The following is a 25622-nucleotide window of genomic DNA, read 5'->3' as shown; positions in this document are numbered from 1 at the left end:
AAAGTTGACAACCCCTTTCTTTTGTAGCTTGCAGCAATTAAGTCCTTGCAGATAGAGTAAAAAGAGTTTTATTCTATCTGATACTTCTCGAAGAAAGCAATCAGAAATTCTACCACAATGGTTACAGTCACAAGGTTCCAAGGAGATTATATCTATCTCTTGTAGTTAGAAAATATAAATTCATTCTCATGGAAGTAGTAAGGTTTTGCATGAACATACTCCCAAGAAAGTAAAAAATTATGATAAAATTGCTACAGTGAATCCTGGTAAGAAATCTATATCTTACACCAATGTGAACTAAGTACGTTATCATGAGCATCCCCAATTTGTGGCCTGCTGTAAAATTGTGTGAGAAATCTTAAGAAATTGGGTAGTATGTATCATAGTTTAGTCAAAATATTTACCTATGTAATATTCTCTTCATGTGGAGTGTATTGTACTAATCTTCTTCTACTAAGCAGGATCTTCTCTTCTCTTGAATTTTTAAATATCCAACTTCGTTTGACATATTCAAGAAGAACCACTAGTTTAGTCATCTTAACTATTTTCGATCTTCAACTTGTTGAATTCGAAATAAATAAAGTCTAAATGCTTCGTTGTAGGATGAAATTAAAATTAGCACATAAGAACCAAAAATTTCTTTTTTAATCTCATTAGACTTATCTTAGAAACATCAGAACATCTGCAGTGGATGAGTTAATACGGTAAATATACCATATTTGGGGCGGCAATACAAACGATATAAAGCTATATATATCATATCTGGTAAACCAAAGTTATATATATATATACCATACGAGTTTAGAAATTTTAATAGTTGACAAGCGGTATCTCAATGTTCACCAAGATTATGACGTTGGTTTAAACATCATCTTAATTCTAGGCTTAGTTTTAAATAACTCTCGTGTATCACGCTCTGCTTGAAGCACCTTCCCATATTGAGGTTCAATAATAAAAACACCCAAAATCAACTATCAGGCTCAATTTTAAACATTCATCTACTTCTTGGATCAGTTTTAAACACCGTCCCTACTGAAAAGACGAGGGTACCCAAATACACCACAATCTTTTTATTTCAACCTATAAGTCTGATAAAAAGTGTGATTGTCTATAGACAAAGTCGAAACAATACGTAAACTTGATATTCACTTGATAATAGTTACGGTCCGAAATCGATTTACTATAGGATCAATATCAAGTGATTAGGATTAACGCCAAAGTGTATTTACTTTATTATAATATAAAACAATTATAATGCGGAAGTAAAGTAAATAACACAACACAAGATTTTGTTAACGAGGAAACCGCAAATGCAGAAATATCCCAGGACCTAGTCTAGTTTTGAATACTCTCATTATTAGGACACTATATGAAATCTAATACCAACTTCGTATAGTTGAGACCAAGCAGACTACTCCTAGCTACTTAGTTTCCTCAGTATCCCTGCGCCTTCGACTTCTAGAGTCACGCACATGAATAGCAAGTCCTTTGGATCGTATTCCAAACAACAAAGGAAGAATCTGTTTGGTAACCACTCTAATCAATCTTGCTACAATATAAGATGAGTCGTTGACAAAGGCTCTTATGTTTAATCAATAAACTCCTTTGTATGGTTAGATCAATCTAAACAATAACTACCGAAATAGTCAAGTATAGATTTGCACTCAATCAATATAGATCTAAAAGATAAATACAGAGAATACCGATCTCACGCAACTAATCAATCAGATCTATCAAAGAAAAATTGATTCTAGTTGGAGCCCAGCCGATCAAAGTTTGTGCACTAAATCCACAAGATACAAAAACTAATAAGAATTCTTCATCATCTTCTAATCATCCTTTGCCTTCAAATACCTGAACAACACCACTTGAATCTCTTGTGATCAATCACACAGATCGGAGTCTGTTAACAATGGATTATCACAAGATGTCTTTAGATCTAACAACAGTTCTAAAGATCCTGTCGATACTTTGATCTAGTCTGAGTGAATCTTATATCAGAAGAAAAGATTCCCAAGAATAAACAAACTAGGTGCTATCAAAGTTTCAACAACTGTTAGTCAATTAAATCAAATCCAAAACTAATAATACTGCAATTGTTTAGTTTCTCACCAACGGTACTCGTAGAGCTTCTTGATTCCACAGAAGTCTTTAAGCGAGCGGTCGTAAGAGATTTCACCTAATTAAGATACTTTCCTCTCCGATGCTCCACCATAAACAACAAGACATGAAGTTTTCCTGGCTCTTAGGATGGTTTTTTAGAAATGCAAACTTAAGCATTTATAGACCAATACCAAGGAATTTCCAAAACCGAAAATATTCTCAAGATATGCAATGAATGCCCAAATTCGGTTTTCCTAATCCCAATAAATGCTGGTCCAATATTTCCGAAATCTCTCATATAAAATCTCCAATTAGTAAATGAACATTACTATTTTTTTTTCTCTAGAGATATGCATTAATTGCTGGTAATTAAAGCATATAAAACCAAAAACTTTAATTAAAAGACTTTTAATTTATTTCGGCACAGGATCACCTTGAGTACTAAGGAATATCTTTGAACAATAAATAATAAGAGTTACTACTCGTGTTCAAAGTACGTTGACATCTTTTCACTGCAAATCCTTATTTCATATTTATATGGATTTGCATCTTGGAATCGGTGCTACCACACTTCCAAACAAGTTTAGAATTGGTCCTACCAGTAGTCCAAGACTATTATGTGATTGGTCATACCAAGTCACAATGGTTAGTTGTGATCGGTCCTACAAAGTCACATACATGGGTTCGGAACGGTTATACCAATCACTAGGATCAGTTCTACCTAAACATGGTATCTACTTGTGATCGGTCACACCAGTCACTAGGATCGGTTACACCAATTACAAGGATCGGTCACACCAATTACCAAGATCAGTCACACCAATTACAAGGATCGATCATACCATCTTATGGTGATTACTTAGGATCAGTTACACCAATTACCAGGACCGGTCATACCAAATCATAATTCTAGGTATTGTGATCGGTTATACCAAGATACATAATCTGAGTTAAGATCGGTTCAACCAACCCACACATATTGGTTATCAAATAATATGCAATAAATAGCCGGACCAATAAACCTATTGATTTCCCTTTCAATTCATGAAACAAGTTCATGAATATACTTCCTTTAAACAAATGGAAAACATTGTTTCCTAGGATGAAATCTTCACCATAACCCATACATATAATCATAAAACTATATACAAGATTATGTCGATGTCATATCTACGATGTTCAAAAGATAAGCTTTATACTTCATAGTCTACTTCCTTAATACTATGATCATGTCTCATTACTAGAGTATTATATACAATATGTACAATATATACAGCTTCGCAGTTATGTTTTGTGAAAATACGAGGGTACCCAAATACACCATAATCTTTTTATTTGATCACAACCTATTAAATCTCTACCGTGTGTAAACCTCATGGAGCAACAATCACTCGAGGAATATTTCAACACGGTGTCCACTTGAAATAAGATTAGTCCGAACTGGCCTAACAATGTGAGAATATCAAAGTCAAGTGGAGAAATCCAATACACTTTATGTGATCGTCTATGGATATGAATCGAGACAATACTACAACAAAGTGTTCACTTGATAATAGGTACGGTATAACCGAAACCTTATATGATCAATATCAAGTGCCTAGTTAACATACAAGTGCATTTACTTTATGTTAGAGCACTGCTCGGTCGAACTCGCAAGCTTGCTATCTCAAGTTTGTTGTCAAGTTTAGTTGCCAAAACTATAAGTCTTGATTTCTAGTCTACTTATAGCTAAGTCTCGGATTATGATAGAAAGTGTAGTTGAGCATTAGACTTCACGGCTTTCATCGATTGAAGACGAAGAACTACTAAGGGGATCTTGTGAAACTTCATAAACAAAAAGTATGTGGAGACTTGAACTCATCTATCACTCAAAAGTCTATCTACTTTATCTCCTATTTGAGACAAAAGTTGTATAGCTATATAGACTTCGATTATACACATTTCATATTTCGAGCTGAGTTTAACTCGCTTACATATTTCTCGAAATATGTGTTGGTAAGATTTCGCTTCAACCAAGTTCATCTTATACTCTTGATGAAAGTCAAAAGATGGTCATATGAAAATCGCCTGGTAACATCTTACATGATTTGTGTGATACAGTCATTTGATGTAGACTCGGAATGTTTCGTATTGATTACTTCAATAACTTGAAAATTGCTTTGATGCTAATAGTTAGTGAAAACAACTATTGTCATCCTCTAAGAAATTTTCAATGATTGAAATAGAGTTTATAACAAATGTATTTAAGTATAGTATGCGTACTTCCATATATGTAATCCATGTCCAGGAACCATGGTATGCATACACGTATGAGTACTTGTTGGTTTTGAGAAAGTCCGGGAACCTGATATGCAAACCGGTACGCATACTAGCGTAAGGTTCAGGTCCGGGAATTTCTGCGGAGTTTGGATGGTATGCGTACCAGTTCGCGTACTGGCGAAACCCAAACTTGGTCCGGCTACTTAGGTACGCATACCCGTACACATACCTAAGTGGATGATGTTCTAAAATCGGTTTTTTCATGAACTAATACATTTACATAATAAGGAATGAAATCTTTTGCAAACCGTGGATATAATGTTCATGACTTAATTCGAGTGAATTAAAATCAATTTTGCTTCAATTGTGTCTTGTACATTTCTATGAGAATATAAACAATCGAACTACTCTAGAACTAGCTTCATTTGAGTCATTTGAACCAGTTATGGTTAAGATGAATAAGGTTGATATGAAAGTGTTCATGTGGCTAAATTCGGTTAACTATTGTTGAGTGATAGACAAATTTATGTGTCTAATATAGCCCAATTGTATATTGTGTTAGTACCCATTTTTGTACTTATTATGGTGTTTTATTTATTTGTAGGTGTTCTTGGAGAAATAAGCTTTTGCGGCGAAATTGGCTAAAAAAATGGTTTTTGCGTCTGTGGGAGAAAACTACTATACGGACTCTCACTTTGGATAAGGGGTAACCTAATTACTAAGGGGTGACCCATTTCCAGACATCTTCTAAGGGGAGACCGGAACTGGATAAGGGGAGGTCATCTTCATAATTCAAATACAAGTTTTGGCGGGAAAATGCATGCAGCGAGGAGAAGATTTGGAGATCGAATTTCTACGTGATTTTAGGAGATTCAATGGCTGTGTTTGGTACGTATGGACTCTACAAGACTCAACAGGTCTGTTACAATCAATTGGACCCGGCCAATTGGGCTGGAATGGCCGAGAGAGGGTTTCAAAGTCTCAACAGAGAGACGTGTTCTGTTTCGAGTTTAGAAGATTTTTGAGAGATTTATGGAGGACTTTGACGCCAGGATATGGATGTACCTGGTCCTGTTCAAGTCTTAGTTGGATTTTGGAGAGTTTAGATAACTCAGAAGAGGTCAGAAGACGCGTACAGGGAGGATTGAAGAGAGATATTCTCTTAACTGCACGGAGAAGAAATCTTGAATTTAGACGAGATATTTGGGGTCTGTGGGATATATAAGAGTGGTTTCAAGTCATAAAGAGGGTTGGAAACCCTTAGGAGAGAGTTTAGAGTCGAGGAGAGCCGAGGAGAAGCGATTACAGAGAGTTACAGTGCTGCTGCTGCTGCTGTTCGAGGAGGAAGAAGAAGAGGAAGAACAGACCTGCTAAGGCAGTCGTTCTTTAACAGTCTTAAAACCAGAAACGAGTGTCGTAGTTCAACATCGTTAGATATGTATCGTTTATAAACGGCAGTACTCATCTTTGTAACAGTGACGTTGTAACGTTTATACAGCGTTGCAAACTTCTCTTTATCACCATATTCATCAATAAAAACACCTATTAAGCAATTTTGAGCAAGTTTTTGATATGAGGAGCTAAACCCCTTAGCCAAGGCGACGGAGGAAGCCATTGGTCCTTATTTATGGTATAATTCTAACTTTATTATTTATTTGCAATATTATTACATGATTATTTGCATGGAATTTTTATTGAATAATTGTGATTCATTTTGATGGAGCATGCTTAGTTTAAGACTCTTGATGTTTCATGCTTGGTGTTTACATTTATTACTTCAAAAATCTACAAAAGGCATAATATTAGAATTACTCTAAAAGAAAAATTGCATGAATATTAATTATTAGAATTTATCAAATAATGGGTCAATGGTGGAATCCAAGTCTTGGTGTTTTTCCCTAAAGTTTTCAAACAAAATTTATTTGCATGTTTAAATTTAAATCTAAAAAATTATTTCCTTCACAAGTCTGAAAAGAACCCAGTTTTTACCACAACTACAACATCATTTGAAAATCCATCAAATTTTTGGCGCCGCCGACGCGGATTTATGTTTAGGTAGCATTTTTTTTAGATTTTTTTGTTTATTTTTATTTGTTCCTTTTTACGTTTGTTTTTGTCTTTGATTTGCAGGTTCAAAGTGAAAACTAAGGACTTGGAGAGGAAAAAGCTTAAAGCGAAAAGCGAAGAGAAGAAAAGAGGACAATTTTAGGATTTAATTTTTAATTCTTTTAGAGTGTGTGAGGAAAACTGTAATTTTATTTTAATTTTTCTTTTTGAACTTTAAATTGGACTGGACATTTGGACTTTAATTTTTAAACCCTACGGAAGGGTACCCTTAAATACAAACTGTGTGCAGGGAAGGACGGTGATTACAATATCACCTCGGCCCCTCGGGTTCGCACACGACATAGGAGTCGTGGCCCGAGTCGACGACAACGGTTCATCGCCCGTCTGGTACGGGAGGTAAGTCCAATCGAAACACTCGCGAATCTCCTGCAAGCGGGTTACTGTATTCCTTAAGGTGATAATTGTTTGAGGACAAACCGGACTGTTTTTATATTCCTAGTAAAGGGAAAGGCCTGGCCTAAACAAGATAAGGGTTCAGATTTCATCACCGCTCCCTTCTTGCCCGCCTTAGGAAAACAAAACCTAACGCGAACCCAAGCTTTAAAATCTGATTAGAAAGAGACCTATAGGGTATCGAACTTGTTAGGAAAATTTTTCGAAAGATATTGGTCACCTTTTAAGCACACCTCAAAGTTCTTGATGGTTTCTGCGAGTTGAATGCGTGACTGCGCCGCCTTATACCGGTGAGGCCTTGGGTATCAAAGCTCCACCGAGCTTCCCTCGCCTTGATTCAACTTACTTTAACTCGGATTGATTCCAGAGGGGTTTGCTTAAACTGTAACGAATTCCCCTTCGAGAGATAGAAGCTAGTCTAGAAACAATCTAAGTGGAGCCATCATGCTTGTTGTTTGCTAGAAATCTTTAGGTTTGCTGTGGTAAAGTCGAGTCAGCTTGCTGTGTGATTGCTAGAACCTTCCTGTTAGGATTTTTTATTTCTTTTTGAATTCTTTTTAGTGTATGCCCGATTTTGTTAATAGGGCTTGGAAAAGAGATACTCTAGGTCGATTGATTAGCGAAAAACCTAGTAGTTCTTCTGATTTAAGCAGGGAGCTCGAAGACTCTTCTTTTGAGAGCCCTGGTTTTGGAAACTTCAGTTTTGAGAACCTATCTCTTCGTGAGGAAAGTACCCCTAGTACTTCTGTTGTGTCAGCAATGACAACTTTGAAAGATTACATGTTCCCAACTAGGTCCAACCGAGCTTCATGCATTAAATTGCCAGCCACTACGGCTAATTTTGAGATAAAACCTAGTATTCTTCAGATGATCCCTATATTCTTAGGAAAAGATGATGAGAACCCTTATTTCCATATTAGGGACTTTGAGGAAATTTGTGGAACAATTAGGATAAAGGACCTTACCGATGAAGTCTTGAAACTTAAGATGTTTCCCTTTTCTTTGAGAGACAAAGCCAAGACCTGGATGAACAACCTACCGTATGAATCCATAGAAACATGGCAGGAACTTATCGCTTCCTTCTATATGAAGTTCTACCCTAAGCATAAAACTGCAGCTGTTAGGCAGAAAATTAGTGCTAGTGTGCAACAAGAGGGAGAGTCTCTTTATAGGTTTTTAGAGCGATTCAATGATCTCCTATCTCAGTGTCCTCACCATGGATTTGATAATATGAAACTCGTACAGATTATTTATGATGGTTTAGACTATTCGACCAAAGCCATGGTTGAGTCTATGTGCGCTGGTGAGTTCACTAGTAAAAATGCTGATGATGCTTTTACCTTCTTAGGAGCTATCGCTGAAAAATCCCAACAGTGGGAATCTTTTGTTGAACCCCCTAAAAGACTCTTAGTCAATAGAAGTAGCACCAATGTGGTAGATACAAGTTTTGGTTCAGATGCTAAGTTTGCTGCTTTAACTAGAAGGTTAGAAGCTTTGCAAATGGGCCAGTCTAAAAATAGGTCCCTTGTTGAACCTAATAGAGCCTCTCAAGTCTCTAGTTGTGGAATAGAGCCCGATAATTCATTTTAGGAAGGTCAGGTCAGTGAAGAGCAAGCCCATGCTGTCTATAACAATGTTAGGTTTGAGAATCGTCAGAAGTTTGACCCATACTCAGAAACCTACAACCCTGGTTGGAGAAACCATCCTAATTTCTCTTGGTCTAAGGGACAGAGTCAAGGCCAGTCTAGCAATTCTCAGCCTCCCCCAGGTTTTGGTTTTAAGAACTCTTCAGGTCAAACCCAGTTTCAGAACACTTCCGAGAAAAAGATCTCTACCTTAGAGGATACTCTCACTATGTTAGCAAATAACCATGAATGCTAACAAAGAACCACATGAGCTTTCAACAAGAAACTAGGCAAGAATTGAAGAATAATTCCCAGAGTCTTGCCAAATAGAACTTCAAGTAGGACAAATAGCTAAGTTCATAAGTGAGAGAGAAGATGGAAGGTTCCCTAGTCGTACTGATCCCAACCCAAAGGAGAGAAATCGTACAATCATGTGAATGCTGTCACAACCCTTAGGAGTGGAAAGAAAGTTGACAACAAGGTTGCCATGCCTGATAGTGAACATGCTGTAGTTCACCCTGCTGAGCCAGAAATGAGAGACTGATAGAGTCTCCAAAGAGACCAATGAGGGTCCTGTGAGCCCGGCTTTTTCCCAGAGCCCCGTTTCCCAGCTGCTAGTTCCGACTAAGAGGGAGTCCAACTTTAATGATATATTGGAGGTTTTTAAGCAGGTTAATATCAACCTTCCATTATTAGATGCAATTAGGCAGATTCCCTCTTATGCCAAGTTCCTTAAGGACTTGTGTACGCGAAAGCGTAAGCTCAGTGTCCAGAAGAAAGCCTTCATAGCTAGTCATGTGAGTTCTATTATTCAGAATACCACTACTCCTAAGTATAAAGACCCAGGGTCCCCTACCATTGCTTGTACAATAGGTAAGTACCGTGTTGAGAAAGCTTTGCTTGACTTAGGAGCCAGTGTGAATTTACTTCCATATCATGTGTACCTTAAGCTAGGACTTGGTGAGATGAAACCTACCCAGATGACACTTCAGTTAGCTGATAGGTCCGTTAAAATTCCTCGTGGTGTGATCGAGGATGTTCTCATAGAGGTTGACAAGTTTATTTATCCAGTGGATTTTGTTATCCTAGATACCCAACCTGTCCCTGACCCAGAGAACCAAATACCAGTGATTTTAGGTCGCCCGTTTTTAGCTACATCCAATGCGATCATTAACTGTCGAAATGGTATTATGAATTTGTCTTTTGGTAATATGACTATTGAGCTGAAATTTTTAATATTAGTAAGCTACCCTCTGAACTAGATGACTCGAATATAGAAGAGGTGAACATGATAGGAACATTAGTCGAGGAGTCATTACCAAACACTTTGTTAGAAGATCCATTAGAAAAATGCCTAGCTCACTTTGGGATTGATTTTGATGATGATAATGTAATTAATGAGGTGAATGCTTTGTTAGATTCAACCCCTTTGTTAGATACTAGTAATGGATGGAAACCTAAGTTCGAACCACTACCAGTTTCTAAGTCTACCCTAGTTCCTTCTTTAGAAGAGCCTCCTAAGTTGGACCTAAAACCATTGCCAGATACCCTGAAGTATGTGTTTTTAGGCCCGTCTGAGACTTTACCTGTGATTGTTTCTTCCGACTTGGATAGAGATCAGGAAAGTAGGCTAGTAACCGTCCTTCAAAACAACAAGGAAGCTTTAGGGTGGACCATAGCAGACATTAAGGGTATAAGTCCTACTGTTTGTATGCATCAGATCTATTTAGAGGAAGACACCAAACCTTCTAGGGAGATGCAACGTCGACTAAACCCCAATATGAAAGAAGTAGTTCGAACTGAGGTTCTTAAGCTATTAGATGCAGGCATTATCTACCCTATTTCAGACAGTAAGTGGGTCAGCCCCGTTCAGGTTGTTCCCAAGAAATCTGGTATTACTGTAGTCCAGAATGATAACAATGAGTTAATCCCGACCCGAGTGACCACGGGTTGGCGTGTTTGTATTGACTATAGGAAATTGAACAAGGTCACTAGGAAGGACCACTTTCCCCTTCCCTTCATCGACCAGATGCTAGAGAGATTAGCTGGACATAGTCACTACTGCTTTTTAGATGGCTACTCTGGATATAATCAGATCGTTATTGCCCCAGAAGACCAGGAGAAAACCACTTTTACCTGTCCCTTTGGTACCTTTGCGTATAGACGCATGCCTTTCGGGCTATGTAATGCCCCTGCGACTTTTCAGCGTTGCATGATGAGCATATTTTCTGACATGGTAGAACGGTTCTTAGAGGTCTTTATGGATGATTTTTCAGTGTTTGGTTCGTCTTTCGATGAGTGCTTGCATCATTTGTCATTAGTTTTGACTAGGTGTAAGGAAAAGAATTTAGTGCTTAATTGGGAGAAATGTCACTTTATGGTTCGTTCAGGAATTGTTCTAGGGCATATTGTATCTTCAAAGGGTATAGAGGTGGATAGAGCCAAAGTTGACCTTATTAAAACTTTACCGGTCCCAAAAACCGTAAGAGATATTAGGTCATTCTTAGGGCATGCTGGTTTTTATCGTCGTTTCATTAAGGATTTTAGCTTGATGTCTAGACCTCTTTGCAATTTGCTTGCAAAAGATGTTAAGTTTGTCTTTGATGATGCTTGTTTAGAGGCTTTTGAGAAGCTTAAGTCATTACTCACTACCGCCCCCATAGTCCAGGCACCCAACTGGAACCTACCCTTTGAGATCATGTGTGATGCTTCAGATTATGCTATTGGTGTTGTGCTAGGTCAGCGAGAAAATAAGTTACTTCATGTGATTTACTATGCTAGCAAAACTCTGAATGATGCCCAGTTGAACTATACCACTACCGAGAAGGAACTATTAGCCATTGTGTTTGCCTTAGACAAGTTTAGACCCTATCTCTTAGGTTCTAAGATCATCATATATACTGATCATGCTGCTTTAAAATATCTTTTGTCTAAGAAGGATACTAAACCTAGATTGATTAGGTGGATTCTGTTGTTGCAAGAGTTTTCTCCAGACATTAGAGACAAAAAGGGTGCCGAAAATGTTGTAGCAGATCACTTGTCTAGGCTAGTTGTTAGTTCCCCAGATGATTCCCTTCCTATAAGGGATAGCTTTCCTGATGAACAATTGTTCTTTGTTACCCAATTACCTTGGTATGCGAATATAGTGAACTATCTTGTTACTGGTCGAATGCCCCAACATTGGGGTAAACAAGATCGTTCTAGATTTTTAGCTGAGGTTAAGCACTTCTTTTGGGATGATCCTTATTTGTTTAAGTATTGTCCAGACCAGATTATTAGGAGATGTATACCTGAGAGTGACCAGTCCAGTATTATTTCCTTTTGTCATGATCATGCTTGTGGGGGTCACTTTAGTGCTAAGAAAACTGCTGCTAAGATATTGCAGTGTGGATTCTATTGGCCTTCGTTGTTTAAAGACTCCCACAGTTACTGCGTTACTTGTGAACGATGCCAGAAATTAGGAACCATTTCCCGTAGGAACATGATGCCCTTGAACCCTATTTTAATTGTTGAGGTCTTTGATGTGTGGGGTATTGACTTTATGGGTCCGTTTCCTAATTCTTTTGGTAACCTACATCCTTGTCGCCGTAGACTATGTCTCTAAGTGGATTGAGGCGGTTGCGTGTAAAACCAATGACCATAGGGTTGTGATTGAGTTCTTGAAAAATAATATACTTACACGTTTTGGTACACCGCGAGCTATAATTAGTGATGGAGGGTCGCACTTTTGTAATGGGACTTTTAGGCTTCTGATGAAGAAATATGGTATTACACATAAGGTAGCTACCCCGTATCATCCACAGACTAGTGGTCAGGTAGAGGTTTCCAATAGGGAGATAAAACGTATATTAGAGAAAACAGTTAATCCTAATCGGAAAGACTGGTCGTCTAGGCTTACTGATGCCTTATGGGCTTACCGTACTGCGTTTAAGACCCCCATTGGAATGTCGCCTTATCGGCTTGTTTATGGCAAGGCATGTCACTTACCTGTTGAGTTAGAACACAGAGCTTATTGGGCTGTTAAGCAGCTAAATTTTTCACTTGACAAGGCAGGAGCCCATAGGAAACTCCAGCTCAATGAGTTGGACGAGATTCGTATAGATGCTTACGATAGTGCGAAGGAGTATAAGAACAAAATGAAACTTGTGCATGATAGAAACATATTACGGAAGTCATTTTCTCCAGGTCAAAAAGTTCTTCTGTATGACACTCGTTTGCATCTATTCCCCGGGAAACTGCGCTCTCGGTGGACCGGTCCTTTTGTGGTCCGTACTGTTTTTCCTCATGGACTTGAGATCGAGACACTGGATGGTAGTAGTTCTTCGAAGGTTAACGGTCAGCGATTGAAGCCCTTTTTAGAGCCTTTTCCTACATGATGTTGAGGAGGTCCCTCTGGAGGACCCTGTTTACCCTTGATTGACCATCGAGGCGATTTGTATGTTGTATAATTTTTGTATTCAGTTTTTGGTTTCACTTCACTCAGGTACTATCTTTCCGAACTCTCTCTTTACTATTTCCTCATGTTACTTATTTTTGGTACTGTTCTTTCATGCGAAACATTGAGGACAATGTTAGATTTAAGTTTGGGGGTATGGGAGAAACTTTTTGTTGCACTTTTGAAACTTCTAGCGTCACATGGTATCCGGTTAGCTAAGTTTACATACTGTTTCTCACCGAAAAGATAGAAATTGGAATGCTAGAGATAACAACTTATTGAGACATTAGAGAAAAAGACATTGAGATCCTTGAAATTCAGGAGAGAACTTGTTCTTTTAGAGGGTAACCGTGATGGACCTAACCATACATGATGGAAAGGCAAGTAGGTCAGGAAATGCCAGAAAGACAAAGCAACCTCACAATGTAGTCTTAGTTACTGGATTGCGACTCTCTCTCAGTAAAACTTATCATCATCAACAAGCGGAGCGACATCAAAATCTATGAAAGAAAGTGTTTTTAGGTTTAGAAGCAACAATAGAAGAGAATAATTCAAAAATCAAAGTTGAAGTTATAAGAGCAAATGATATAAGTTGTTAGAATCCATGATACCAAGACATCACAAGTTGCGAAGATCCAAGTTTTGAAAGTCCTTCTCTCATGGCCATGTAAATTTTTGTCTTGTAATTTTATTAAAAAAAAAAAAAAAAAAAAAAAAAAAAAAAAAAAAAAAAATGAAAAAAAAAATAATAAAAAAAATGAAACATCATTACGTTCTTTTTGTTCAATAAGGCCATAGGGAAGAAGAAATTTATAATTCAAGCAAGAAATTGAAGAGAAAAGTTAATTGTCAAGGTTCTATGAGGTTCTAGAGTTTATAATCAACAGTTGAATACCGAAGAAGGCGTTGTTTCTACTGGGCACTGTGAGAGAGTCGAAGAAAGATGCATTTTGGTTGCTTTGTTAGTCTGCTTTCAATCTGACACAAGATCTTTCTAGCACTAGTTTAACTCATCACACGTAATTAGTCCAGCTGTATAGCAGATGTCCCTCTCATTTTTGTCTCTCTCCTAATCTTATCCAGCTGTAAAGCAGCGGACGCATCTTACAATGTTTATCTAGTTGTATAGCGGATATCTCTTTATCTAGCAGTCGTGTGGATGTGTCTCCCCTTTTCTTCAGTTAGCTTTAGAGATGACACCTTTAATTTCTCTGGCATACTAGTTACTTGGACATAGGTTGAGAATATGTATGTCCTCATAGCTCTTTGGATACTTGTGACCAATTAGGAGTACAGGTTTTGTGGGTATATCTCTGGTAAGCCCTCCCGAGACTATAACTCGGCCACTAGGGCCACCTAGGGGTTTAAAGGCTTATTGCATACGCTAAATGCAATCGACGATGCCTGCGACAGTGAGTTAGGATTTTATTTTGTAGTTTTGATTTGCTCGGGACTAGCAAATAATAAGTTTGGGGGTATTTGATAGACGCATTTATGTGTCTAATATAGCCCAATTGTATATTGTGTTAGTACCCATTTTTGTACTTATTATGGTGTTTTATTTATTTGTAGGTGTTCTTGGAGAAATAAGCTTTTGCGGCGAAATTGGCTAAAAAAATGGTTTTTGCGTCTGTGGGAGAAAACTACTATACGGACTCTCACTTTGGATAAGGGGTAACCTAATTACTAAGGGGTGACCCATTTCCAGACATCTGCTAAGGGGAGACCGGAACTGGATAAGGGGAGGTCATCTTCATAATTCAAATACAAGTTTTGGCGGGAAAATGCATGCAGCGAGGAGCAGATTTGGAGATCGAATTTCTACGTGATTTTAGGAGATTCAATGGCTGTGTTTGGTACGTATGGACTCTACAAGACTCAACAGGTCTGTTACAATCAATTGGACCCGGCCAATTGGGCTGGAATGGCCGAGAGAGGGTTTCAAAGTCTCAACAGAGAGACGTGTTCTGTTTCGAGTTTAGAAGATTTTTGAGAGATTTCTGGAGGACTTTGACGCCAGGATATGGATGTACCTGGTCCTGTTCAAGTCTTAGTTGGAGTTTGGAGAGTTTAGATAACTCAGAAGAGGTCAGAAGACGCGTACATGGAGGATTGAAGAGAGATATTCTCTTAACTGCACGGAGAAGAAATCTTGAATTTAGATGATATATTTGGGGTCTGTGGGATGTATAAGAGTGGTTTCAAGTCATAAAGAGGGTTGGAAACCCTTAGGAGAGAGTTTAGAGTCGAGGAGAGCCGAGGAGAAGCGATTACAGAGAGTTACAGTGCTGCTGCTGCTGCTGTTCGAGGAGGAAGAAGAAGAGGAAGAACAGACCTGCTAAGGCAGTCGTTCTTTAACAGTCTTAGAACCAGAAACGAGTGTCGTAGTTCAACAGCGTTAGATATGTATCGTTTATAAACGGCAGTACCCATCTTTGTAACAGTGACGCTGTAACGTTTATACAGCGTTGCAAACTTCTCTTTATCACCATATTCATCAATAAAAACACCTATTAAGCAATTTTGAGCAAGTTTTTGATATGAGGAGCTAAACCCCTTAGACAAGGCGACGGAGGAAGCCATTGGTCCTTATTTATGGTATAATTCTAACTTTATTATTTATTTGCAATATTATTACATGATTATTTGCATGGAATTTTTATTGAATAATTGTGATTCATTTTGATGGAGCATGCTTAGTTTAAGACTCTTGATGTTTCATGCTTGGTGTTTACATTTATTACTTCAAAAATCTACAAAAGGCATAATATTAGAATCACTCTAAAAGAAAAATTGCATGAATATTAATTATTAGAATTTATCAAATAATGGGTCAATGGTGGAATCCAAGTCTTGGTGTTTTTCCCTAAAGTTTTCAAACAAAATTTATTTGCCTGTTTAAATTTAAATCTAAAAAATTATTTCCTTCACAAGTCTGAAAAGAACCCAGTTTTTACCACAACTACAACATCATTTGAAAATCCATCATTGAGCCAACAAGGTGTACACGTTTAGGTACGGTTACTCATATATAAATGAAGGTACATTTAATTTGTGTGTAACAAGATAAGTTCGATCTAACGGTTGAAAGATATTAGCTTGAGTCTAATCGGGTTTTCATCTAACGATGAATATTGAATGCTTTGTTACCAAGGTAACATTGATTGCAAACCCTGATTTGAAGACTATATAAAGGAGAGCTCTAGCAACTGAGAAACCTAATTCCCACACCTCATGTGTGATACTAGTTGCGACTAGATTTGATTCTCCTTTAACCTTAGGTTTTTCACGAAACCCTGTAGGTTAACGACTTAAAGACTTCATTGGGATTGTGAAGCCAAACCCAACTATTTTCTCTGTAGTTGCGTGTTCTGATCTTGTTGTTTTCTACCGTGATTGAGTACTATCTTCTCTAAGATTTGCCCTAGATTTAATCTCCGATAGGAAGGATAAAAAGTAGTCACAAACATCTTCGTCTCATCGTTTGTGATTCCACAATATCTTGTTTCGCTACCATACAATTAAGATTATTGTGAGGTGATTGATATAAATTGATTGAACACTTGAACATTGGTCTTTGGTACCGTTCAAGTTTTTTCACATAATAATAAGGCTCACGGATTCTATATGTTTGAATTGCTGATTACATTGTGAAATAGGGATACAACTCTTTAATTATATAAACAAATATAATTGTCGAAATAAAGTAAATGACACAACAATATTTTGTTAACGAGGAAACCGCAAATGCAGAAAAACCCAGGGACCTAGTCCAGTTTTGAATACTCTCAGAATTAAGCCGCTATACAAAATCTAGATTTACTTCGTATAGTTGAGACCAAGCAGACACCGGAGCTACTTAGTTCCCTCAGTATCCATGGGCCTTCAATTTCTAGAGTCACACACATGAATAGCAAGTCCTTTGGATCGTATTCCAAACATAAAAGGAAGAATCTGTTTGGTAACCACTCTAATCAATCTTTGCTAAAGATGTAGATGAGTCGTTGATAAAGGATCTTTCGTTTAACTCGTTTGTCTGGTTAGATCAATCTAACTTTAACTACCAAAATAGTCAAGTATAGATTCGTGCTCAATCAAAATAGATCTCAAAGATATATATTGAGAATGTCGATCTCACGCAACTAATCAATCAAATAAATCCTATTCTAGTTAGATCCCATCCGATCAAGGTTTGTGCACACAATTCACAAGATACGAAACTAATAAGAAATCTTTTTCGTCTTCAAATCTTCTTTAATCTTCAATAACCTGCACAACGCCACTTGAATCTCTTGTGATAAATCTCGCACAGAACGGATTCTGTTAACAGTGGATTATCACAAGATGTCTTTAGATCTACAAACATTTCTAAAGATCCCATCGATACTTCGATCTAGTTTTAGTGAATCTTATATCAGAAGAGAAGATTCTCAAGAATAAATAAACTAGGTGCAATCAAAGTTTCAACAACTGTTAGTCAATCACATCAATTGAAAACTAATGACACCGCAATTATCTAGATTCCCACCAACGGTACTCGTATAGCTTCTTGATCCCACAGAAGTATTTAAACAAGCGGTCGTAATAGTTTTCACCTAATTAGGATACTTTCCTCTACTAATAGACGACTCCACCAGAAACAAAAAGAAATAAAGTTTGCCTGGATCTTAAGATAGTTTGCTAGAAATGCAAACTCAGGAATTTATAGACCAAAGATGTTTGGACACCAAGGAATTTCCAAAACCGAAAATATTCCCAAGATATGCAATGAATGGAAAAATTCGGTTTTCATAATTCCAATAAATGCTTGTCCAATATTTCCGAAATCTCTCAATAGAAAATCTCCAATTAATAAATGCACATTACTAAATTTATTCTCTAGAGATATGCATTTAATTGCTGGTAATTAAAGCATATAAAACAAAAACTTTAATTAAAAGATTCTCAATTTATTTCGGCATAGAATCACCTTGAGTACTAAGGAATATCTTTGAAAAATAAATGATAAGAGTTACTGCTCGTGTTCAAAGTATGTTGACATCTTTTCACTACAAATCCTTATTTCATATTTACATGAATTTGCATTCTTGGAATCGGTTATACCACACTTCCAAACAAGTTTTTTGAATTGGTTCACCTGTATTCCAAGACTACTATGTGATTGATCAAATACCAAATCACATACACGGGTTTAATCGTTTCTACCAATCACTTGGATCGGTTATACCTAATTATGGAAATACTTGTGATCGGATCACACCAGTCACTAGGATCGGTTACACCAGTTACAAGGATCAGTTCCATATGCATATGGTATTACTTGTGATCGGTTACACCAGTTACCAGGACTGGTTACACCAATTACAAGTATCGATTACACATACTCATGATCGGTCACACCAATTACTAGGATCGGTCACACCAATTACAAGAATCGATCATACCATCACATAATGATTACTTAGGATCGGTTACACCAATTAATAAAAAGCAGTCATACCAAATCATAAGTCAGGCATTGTGATTAGTTATAGCAAGATACATTACATAAGTTAAAATCGGTTCTACCATCTCACACATATTGGTCATCCAAAGATTTGCAATGAATAGCCGGAACAATAAGCCTAACGATTTCTCTTTTGATTCATAAAACAAGTTCATGAATGTACTCCTTTAAACAAATGTAAAACATTGTTTCCTAGGATGAAATCTTCACCATAACCCGTTCACATAATCATAACAATATATACAAGATTATGTCGATGTCATATCTACGAAGTTCAAAAGATAAGCGTTATACTTCATAGTCTAATTCCCTAATACTATGATCATACTATTATGATCATGTCAAATCACTAGAATATTATACAATATGTACAGTATATACAACTTCGAAGTTATGTTTTCAATATAGCACGACTTGAAAGATACGTCAGGAATGAAACAAGTTCAAGTCAGTATTACTCACCTCAAGTGGAAGGATGATGTCGTCGTCGTAGTTTGTTACTTCTTCACATTCTTCAGGTCTTCGGAGTAATACTTGTATGTCTCAACATTCCTAGACTTTCTAGTCTAACCTAAACGAGGTTGACTCTAGTATTTAATATAATCAAGAGACTCTAGATGAGTTTTGGTAATAAAATATGAAAACCAAACTTGACATACCAACGCTTGGTGAGTTCAACCGAGCTATGCTCTAACATTTTCAATATGCACAACGTGAAAGATACGTTAGGAATGAAACAAGTTCATGTCAGTATTACTAACATCAAGTGGAAAGATGATGTCGTCGTTGTAGTTCGTTACTTCTTCTCATTCTTCAAATCTTCGGATGAATACCTGTATGTCTCAACATTCCTATACTTTCTAGTCTAACCTAAACGAAGTCGACTCTAGTATTTAATCAAGCGACTCTAGATGAGTTTTGATACTAAAATATGACAACCAATCTTGACATACCAACGCTTGGTGAGTTCAACCGAATTATGCTCTAACGCCCACATAAAAAATGTTATCTTTTGAACATAATCTCAAGTTTTAAAATTCTATTGGTTTTAGGCTTTGTTATAAACCCTGTTCAAATATAGGATACTAGTTGCCCACCCGTGTAAACACATCAGAGTGTTGTTTATACCACTTTAATATAGTATTTACACTTTTTCCCTTGTGCATAATCCAACATTATCTTAGTAATAAAATTAAATTTGTACAATATAAATTACTTCATATGTTACATTATTTCCGTCTCCTACACTTTTTTTGTTTGTTCCGAAATAGTGTCCAGCTTCGTATTTTCTCAATAAACTCTCAATAATTCCCTTAATTTTTTTAATTATAAATATATTTTCATTCCATTTTAAAAAGATAAAGAATATCTGCTTAAATAGGCAATAAGTATATCAATTCTTTTTTTTTAATTTTATTTCCTTTTAGAATTCTTTTTTTTTGTTAGAGTATTATCCAATTGAACCCACCAAGCGTTGATATGTCAAATTTGGTTGTCATCTCTTGATTTCTTATTTTAATAACTGTTTCCCTCATCTCTTGAAACTCTCTCGTTTGAGCAAAACTCCCAACTTTCATGTTTTCCAAATATTGCTCAACTCTCCGAAAAACCTAGTCCCACGACGATAAGGTTTTCTTTTATTAATAATATTAAAATAACATTATTTTAATATTTTAAAATAATATATTGGACGCATGCGCGAGGATATATGAATAAAAAATAGGAAAGGGAAGCAAAATAATAATAAAAGAGAAAGAATAAGAGGCGCACGAGACTGAGCCCACCGGCCAAGACCGGGCCGTGGCCGGTCCCACATATCTCGCCATTCCTTTTTATTATTTTATTATTATTTCTCCCACATCTCTTGAAACTCCCACGTTCGAGTAAACTCTTGGTTTCCATATTTCTCTAATATTGCTCAAATCTCCAAAAAAGCCAAAAAGTCAAATGATCCCACGACCGTCCAGGCTTTTCACGATAAATATAAAAATATTATTATTTTAATATTTCTGAATTTTGGACTTACGAGAAAAGTACTACTTGCTCATTCATACAAAATTGAGAGTTTCAATCAAGATCAAACTTTTCTGAAAATCCAAAATATTGCTTAAACGACCAAAAAAACACCTAAAATTCTCAGGAATGCACGTATGAGGGACATGGTGTCCCGTGCACCACCATGATCGTACCTAGCCGGTCCCTTGGCCATCATGGCCGGCCGGTCACACGTCTCTTATTATTATTATTATTTTAATAATAATTCATATCTTTCCATAATTTTTTAATCCTTATTCATGGATATTCCTCTGCACGCTCGGACGTCCGTTCACCACCAATGACCGGATTTCATGCCCATTGATTGGTCGATATTTCTTGACCCATATTTGAAAACTCTCAATCCAGGGTTTTCCAAAATTAGGGTTTCGAATTTACGATTATTCAAGAAATGTTGAAAACCTTTATATTGATCCATCAATCAATATTTTTAATGTTCGGTCCTGGTACCAACATTTTTGATTGCTCGACCGTACGAGAGCAGTCTCATTGGGCGACCATCAACTTGGTCGAATAATTTTTTGGTCTTATTTTGTCATTCGACAATTCATGACATAATTGATCTGGAATGAATACTCTAGATAACTCATAACTCAGCAACATCTGATTTCCTTTCGAATGATCGACATATCAGAATAGGTCCATGATCGAGCAATTTCATCGGAAGCGCGACAATCAAAATTATCATAATATCATTATTATCTCAACTAGTAAAATGATATATCACCATTCATCAAGGCTTAATGTCTGCGCATTATTCTGTCCCAACAGACACCATAATCAATCCATGAGTCTCAGAGCATACCACATTCGTTGATTATGCTCGACTCATCAAGGATAAGAATCAAGGTCTAGTCAAGTCAGCAATTGACCAATTAAATACACGTCTGCCTTGCAGACTCCACATTCATGAGACATCAATCATGTCACATGGGGGGATATTCACTAGGGTTTTGGCCTGGCGGCCTATGGCACGTGTGTACCATGATGAGAAATGTGAGTAAGTCGTGCAAGCAGTTTAAGGAGTTAGAAAAGTAGTGGATGGACAATCAATCAATTCTCCCATGCACGTGGAACTGGTTTAACACGATTTCCCACTTTCCACTCTTCCACTCCACTGCAACCGTCACACTTACTTGGATCAATGTGTCTACTACTCTTGCAATATAAATAGGTTCCTCGATCCACGATTGAACAAGAAGAATTCTCTACATAACATAATTCAATCGATCAGAACTTATCTTATTCGAACTCAACAGTTCACAGAAAACTTGCAGAAGTCTGCAACACATCCAAAATCCTTGATCATCATTGATCTCACACACTTCTCAGCTTCCCTCCTACAGATCGAACCTCATCCCTTTTCGTGACCGTATTGACTCTGGAACAATTATTGTCTTGGTTTAGGCTGGAGTCATATAGATTGATCTCTCGAAATCAAAGCACGCAGTGCATCTATTTGCTAAAGGTTTAGGTAATTTGCTCGTTCGAGGAATTGCTCGTCTCTCCACTTTTTCTCAAAACCTAGCGAATCGTTTTCACCCATCAACACCAGTTATTAAAGCATATCTCTTGTTGCTATATTAGTAACGTATATTATTTATGTTAGATAATATTGAGATATTATCCAAGAGAGATTTCAGTATATTAGTTGCACAACAGTTGGAATATTCACAAAATCGACAATAGGTATTTATTGCATATCTTTTATAATTTCAGATTTGGTAATTCCTTTATGTCAAATCTACCTTGGTCATGATAAATAGTAAAGTTTGTCTTTCTTGCAAACTTATTTCGTAATGCACGATGCTTAACGGTTGAGTGAGGAAGCCCACTAGTAGTATTCTTTGTTAGAGCACTGCTCGGTCGAACTCGCATACGTTGCTATCTCAAGCATGCTTGTCAATGTTAGTGATCAAAACTATAAGTCTTGATTTCTATTCTACTATAGCTAAGTCTCGGACTAGGATATAAAGCGTTGTTGAGCTCAAGAACTCCATGGAGATCATCATACAAGACGAAGGACTACTCGAGGAACTGGTGAAACTTCATCGACTAAAAGGTATGTGGAGACTTGAACTTATCTATTACTCAAAAGTCTATCTACTCTATCTCCTATCTTGAGACAAAAGTCGTTTTGCTATATAGATTTTGATTATGCACATTTGCTAATTCGAGCCGAGTTTATCTTTACCCAGTGACGAAAGTCATGATATGTTTCAATCACTTGAAAATGGCTTTGACGAAAAATGGTTTGTGAATAACAACTATATAACGTCCTCTAAGAATGTTTCAATGATTGAAATGAGAGTTTAGATTATATAACCAATGTTGGATATAAGCATTATGTGGTAACACATATATGATCAGGAAAACTGGAACAAGAGTTGTGAACTCAGTCCGCGAACTGGCGGAGGTTTTCATCCCGAGAAAATCTGCTGGAGTTTGTGAACTCCTTCCGGGAACTTAAGTCCGCATACTCAGTCCGCGTACTTGAGTTGGTTATATCTAAAGACGATTATTTGTGAACTTATATTTATATTAACTAAGGAATGAAAGTTTGCAAACCGTGGCTATAAATTTCATGAATCGATTCGAGTGAATCAAATCGTTTTTGCTTCGATTGTGTCTTGTATACTTCTATAAGATCTAAAAAATTGAACAACTCTCTAACTAGTTCATTTGAGTCATTTGAACTAGGTATGGTGAAGAAGAATATGGTTGATATGAAAGTGCTCATATGGCTAACCATTTGGTTAACTACTGTTGAACCAACAAATGTATAAGTTTGGGTACGGTTACACAAACCTAAAACGTATATTTCATTTGTGTGCAACAAGATAAGTTTTCGATCTAACGGTTGAAAGATATTAGCTTGAATCTAATCAGGTTTTCATCTAACGGTGAATATTGAATGCTTTGTTACTAAGCTAAAATTGATTGCAAACCCTGATTTGAAAGACTATATAAGGGAGAACTCTAGCAACTGGGAAACCTAATCACCACACCTCCCGTGTGATACTAGTTGTATAAGTTAGGGTCGATTCTCCTTTAACCTTAGGTTTCTTCGAGACCCTGTAGGTTAACGACTTGAAAACTTCATTGGGATTGTGAAGCCAGACCGATACTACTTTCTTGTAGTTGTGTGATCTGATCTTGCTGATTCTATCGTGTTGAGTACAATCGTAACGATTGTATTGACATTGATATCTCCGATAGGAAAGATATAAAAGTAGTCACAAACATCTGCGTCTCATCGTTTGTGATTCCACAATATCTTCTTTCGCCGCATCGATTAAGATTATTGTGAGGTGATTGATAATTATAGGTTGTTCTTCGGGAATATAAGTCCGGGTTATCAATTGGTTCCTGTTCACCTTGATTTATCAAAAGACAGAATAAAAACTTGTAGGTATTTCTGTGGGAGACAAATTTATCTATTACTGTAGACTTTTCTGTGTGATACAGCTTTGTTTATTAAAGTCTCCGACTTTGGGTCGTAGCAACTCTTAGTTGTGGGTGAGATCAGCTAAGGGAATCAAGTGCGAAGTATCCTGCTGGGATCAGAGACGTAAGGAGCGCAACTGTACCTTGGATCAGTGTGAAATTGATTGGGGTTCAACTACAGTCCAGACCGAAGTTACTTTGTAGGAGGCTAGTGTCTGTAGCGGCTTAATACAGTGTTTGTTCAATCTGGACAAGGTCCCGGGGTTTTTCTGCATTTGTAGTTTTCTTGTTAACGAAACTTCTGGTGTCTGTGTTATTTATTTTCCGCATTATATTTTGTTATATAATTGAAATATCACAGGTTGTGCGTTAAGATCAATCAATTAGAATATCCAATATTTGGTTGTTGATTTAAATTGATTGACACTTGGATATTGGTCTTTGGTACCAGCCAAGTTTATCTCTCTAGTATTTGATAAAGACTCGCAGACTTCTATTTGCTTGAGTATAGATCAAATCGAGAGATTGAGATATTATTAACTCTTTGATATACTTTTATCTAGATTGAGTCTGACTGTCTAGTTGATTCTCTAGAAAGTATATTGGATTTAGTCCATACAAATTTCTAATCGAAATATTGGGTGTAGTTGTTAGACCCCCGCTTTTTCAATTGGTATCAGAGCAGGCAAACACGTTTAAAGACCTTACAAGTCTGTGTTTGTGGCGATCTGACTCTATGGACAGAAATTTTATCTCCATAAACGTACCACCAGTCTTCGATGGCTCAAATTACTTATGGTGGAAAATTGATATGCATGCCTTTCTTCAAGCGCGTGATTAATGGCTATGATGCTCCCGTTATGGCAGTAGGGAATGTAAACGTTCCTAAGAACATTGGTGAATACAGTCCTGCCGAGATACTTGCTGCAAAGCAAAACTCTGACGGTTTGAATGCCATCATACATGCCATTACCCCAGATCTTCAGCACCATGTGACTACGTGCACTAGGTCTAAAGATGCTTGGGATATCCTAGAAATCGTATTCGAAGGTAATACCAGTGAAAAGGAGGCTAGGCTTCAAAACCTTAATTCCGATTGGGAAAACCTTCGTATGGCAGATGAAGATTCATTTGATGAGTTTAATCATAAAGTGTCTGAAATTGTTAATGCATCTTTTGCATTGGGTAAGACTATTCCTGAAAAGGACATTGTGATGAAAATTCTCAGATCGCTGCCATCTAGATACGATTCTAAGAAGCATGCCATCGTTGAAGGAAATAACCTTGATGCTATTTCCAGAAACACGTTGGTTGGAAAGCTAAAGATCTTTGATCACGAGCATACATCCAAAATCTGAAAGGATGTTGCCTTCAAAGCACAAAAGAACACTAAATTACTTGATAAAAGTAAAAGTGTTTATGTCTCTGAGGATGATCTTTCTGAGACTGATTCATCGGATGAAGATCTTGAAAAATCAGTCTCTATGATCACAAGACAGTATAGGGATCTTCAATTGAAGATAAGTAAACGGTTTTCAAGAGACAAACCTAGGTCGTCAGTTAAACCTCGCAATCGAATTCCTCCTAAAACCAGGGATGCTAACGAGGCTGATGACGAGGATATGCCACAGTGCTTTAAGTGTAAAGGTTTTGGTCATTTTTCAAATGTGTC

Source organism: Papaver somniferum, chromosome 5, assembly GCF_003573695.1.
Source record: "Papaver somniferum cultivar HN1 chromosome 5, ASM357369v1, whole genome shotgun sequence".
Lineage (NCBI taxonomy): Eukaryota > Viridiplantae > Streptophyta > Magnoliopsida > Ranunculales > Papaveraceae > Papaver > Papaver somniferum.
Note: the sequence above shows the minus strand (reverse complement) of the source record.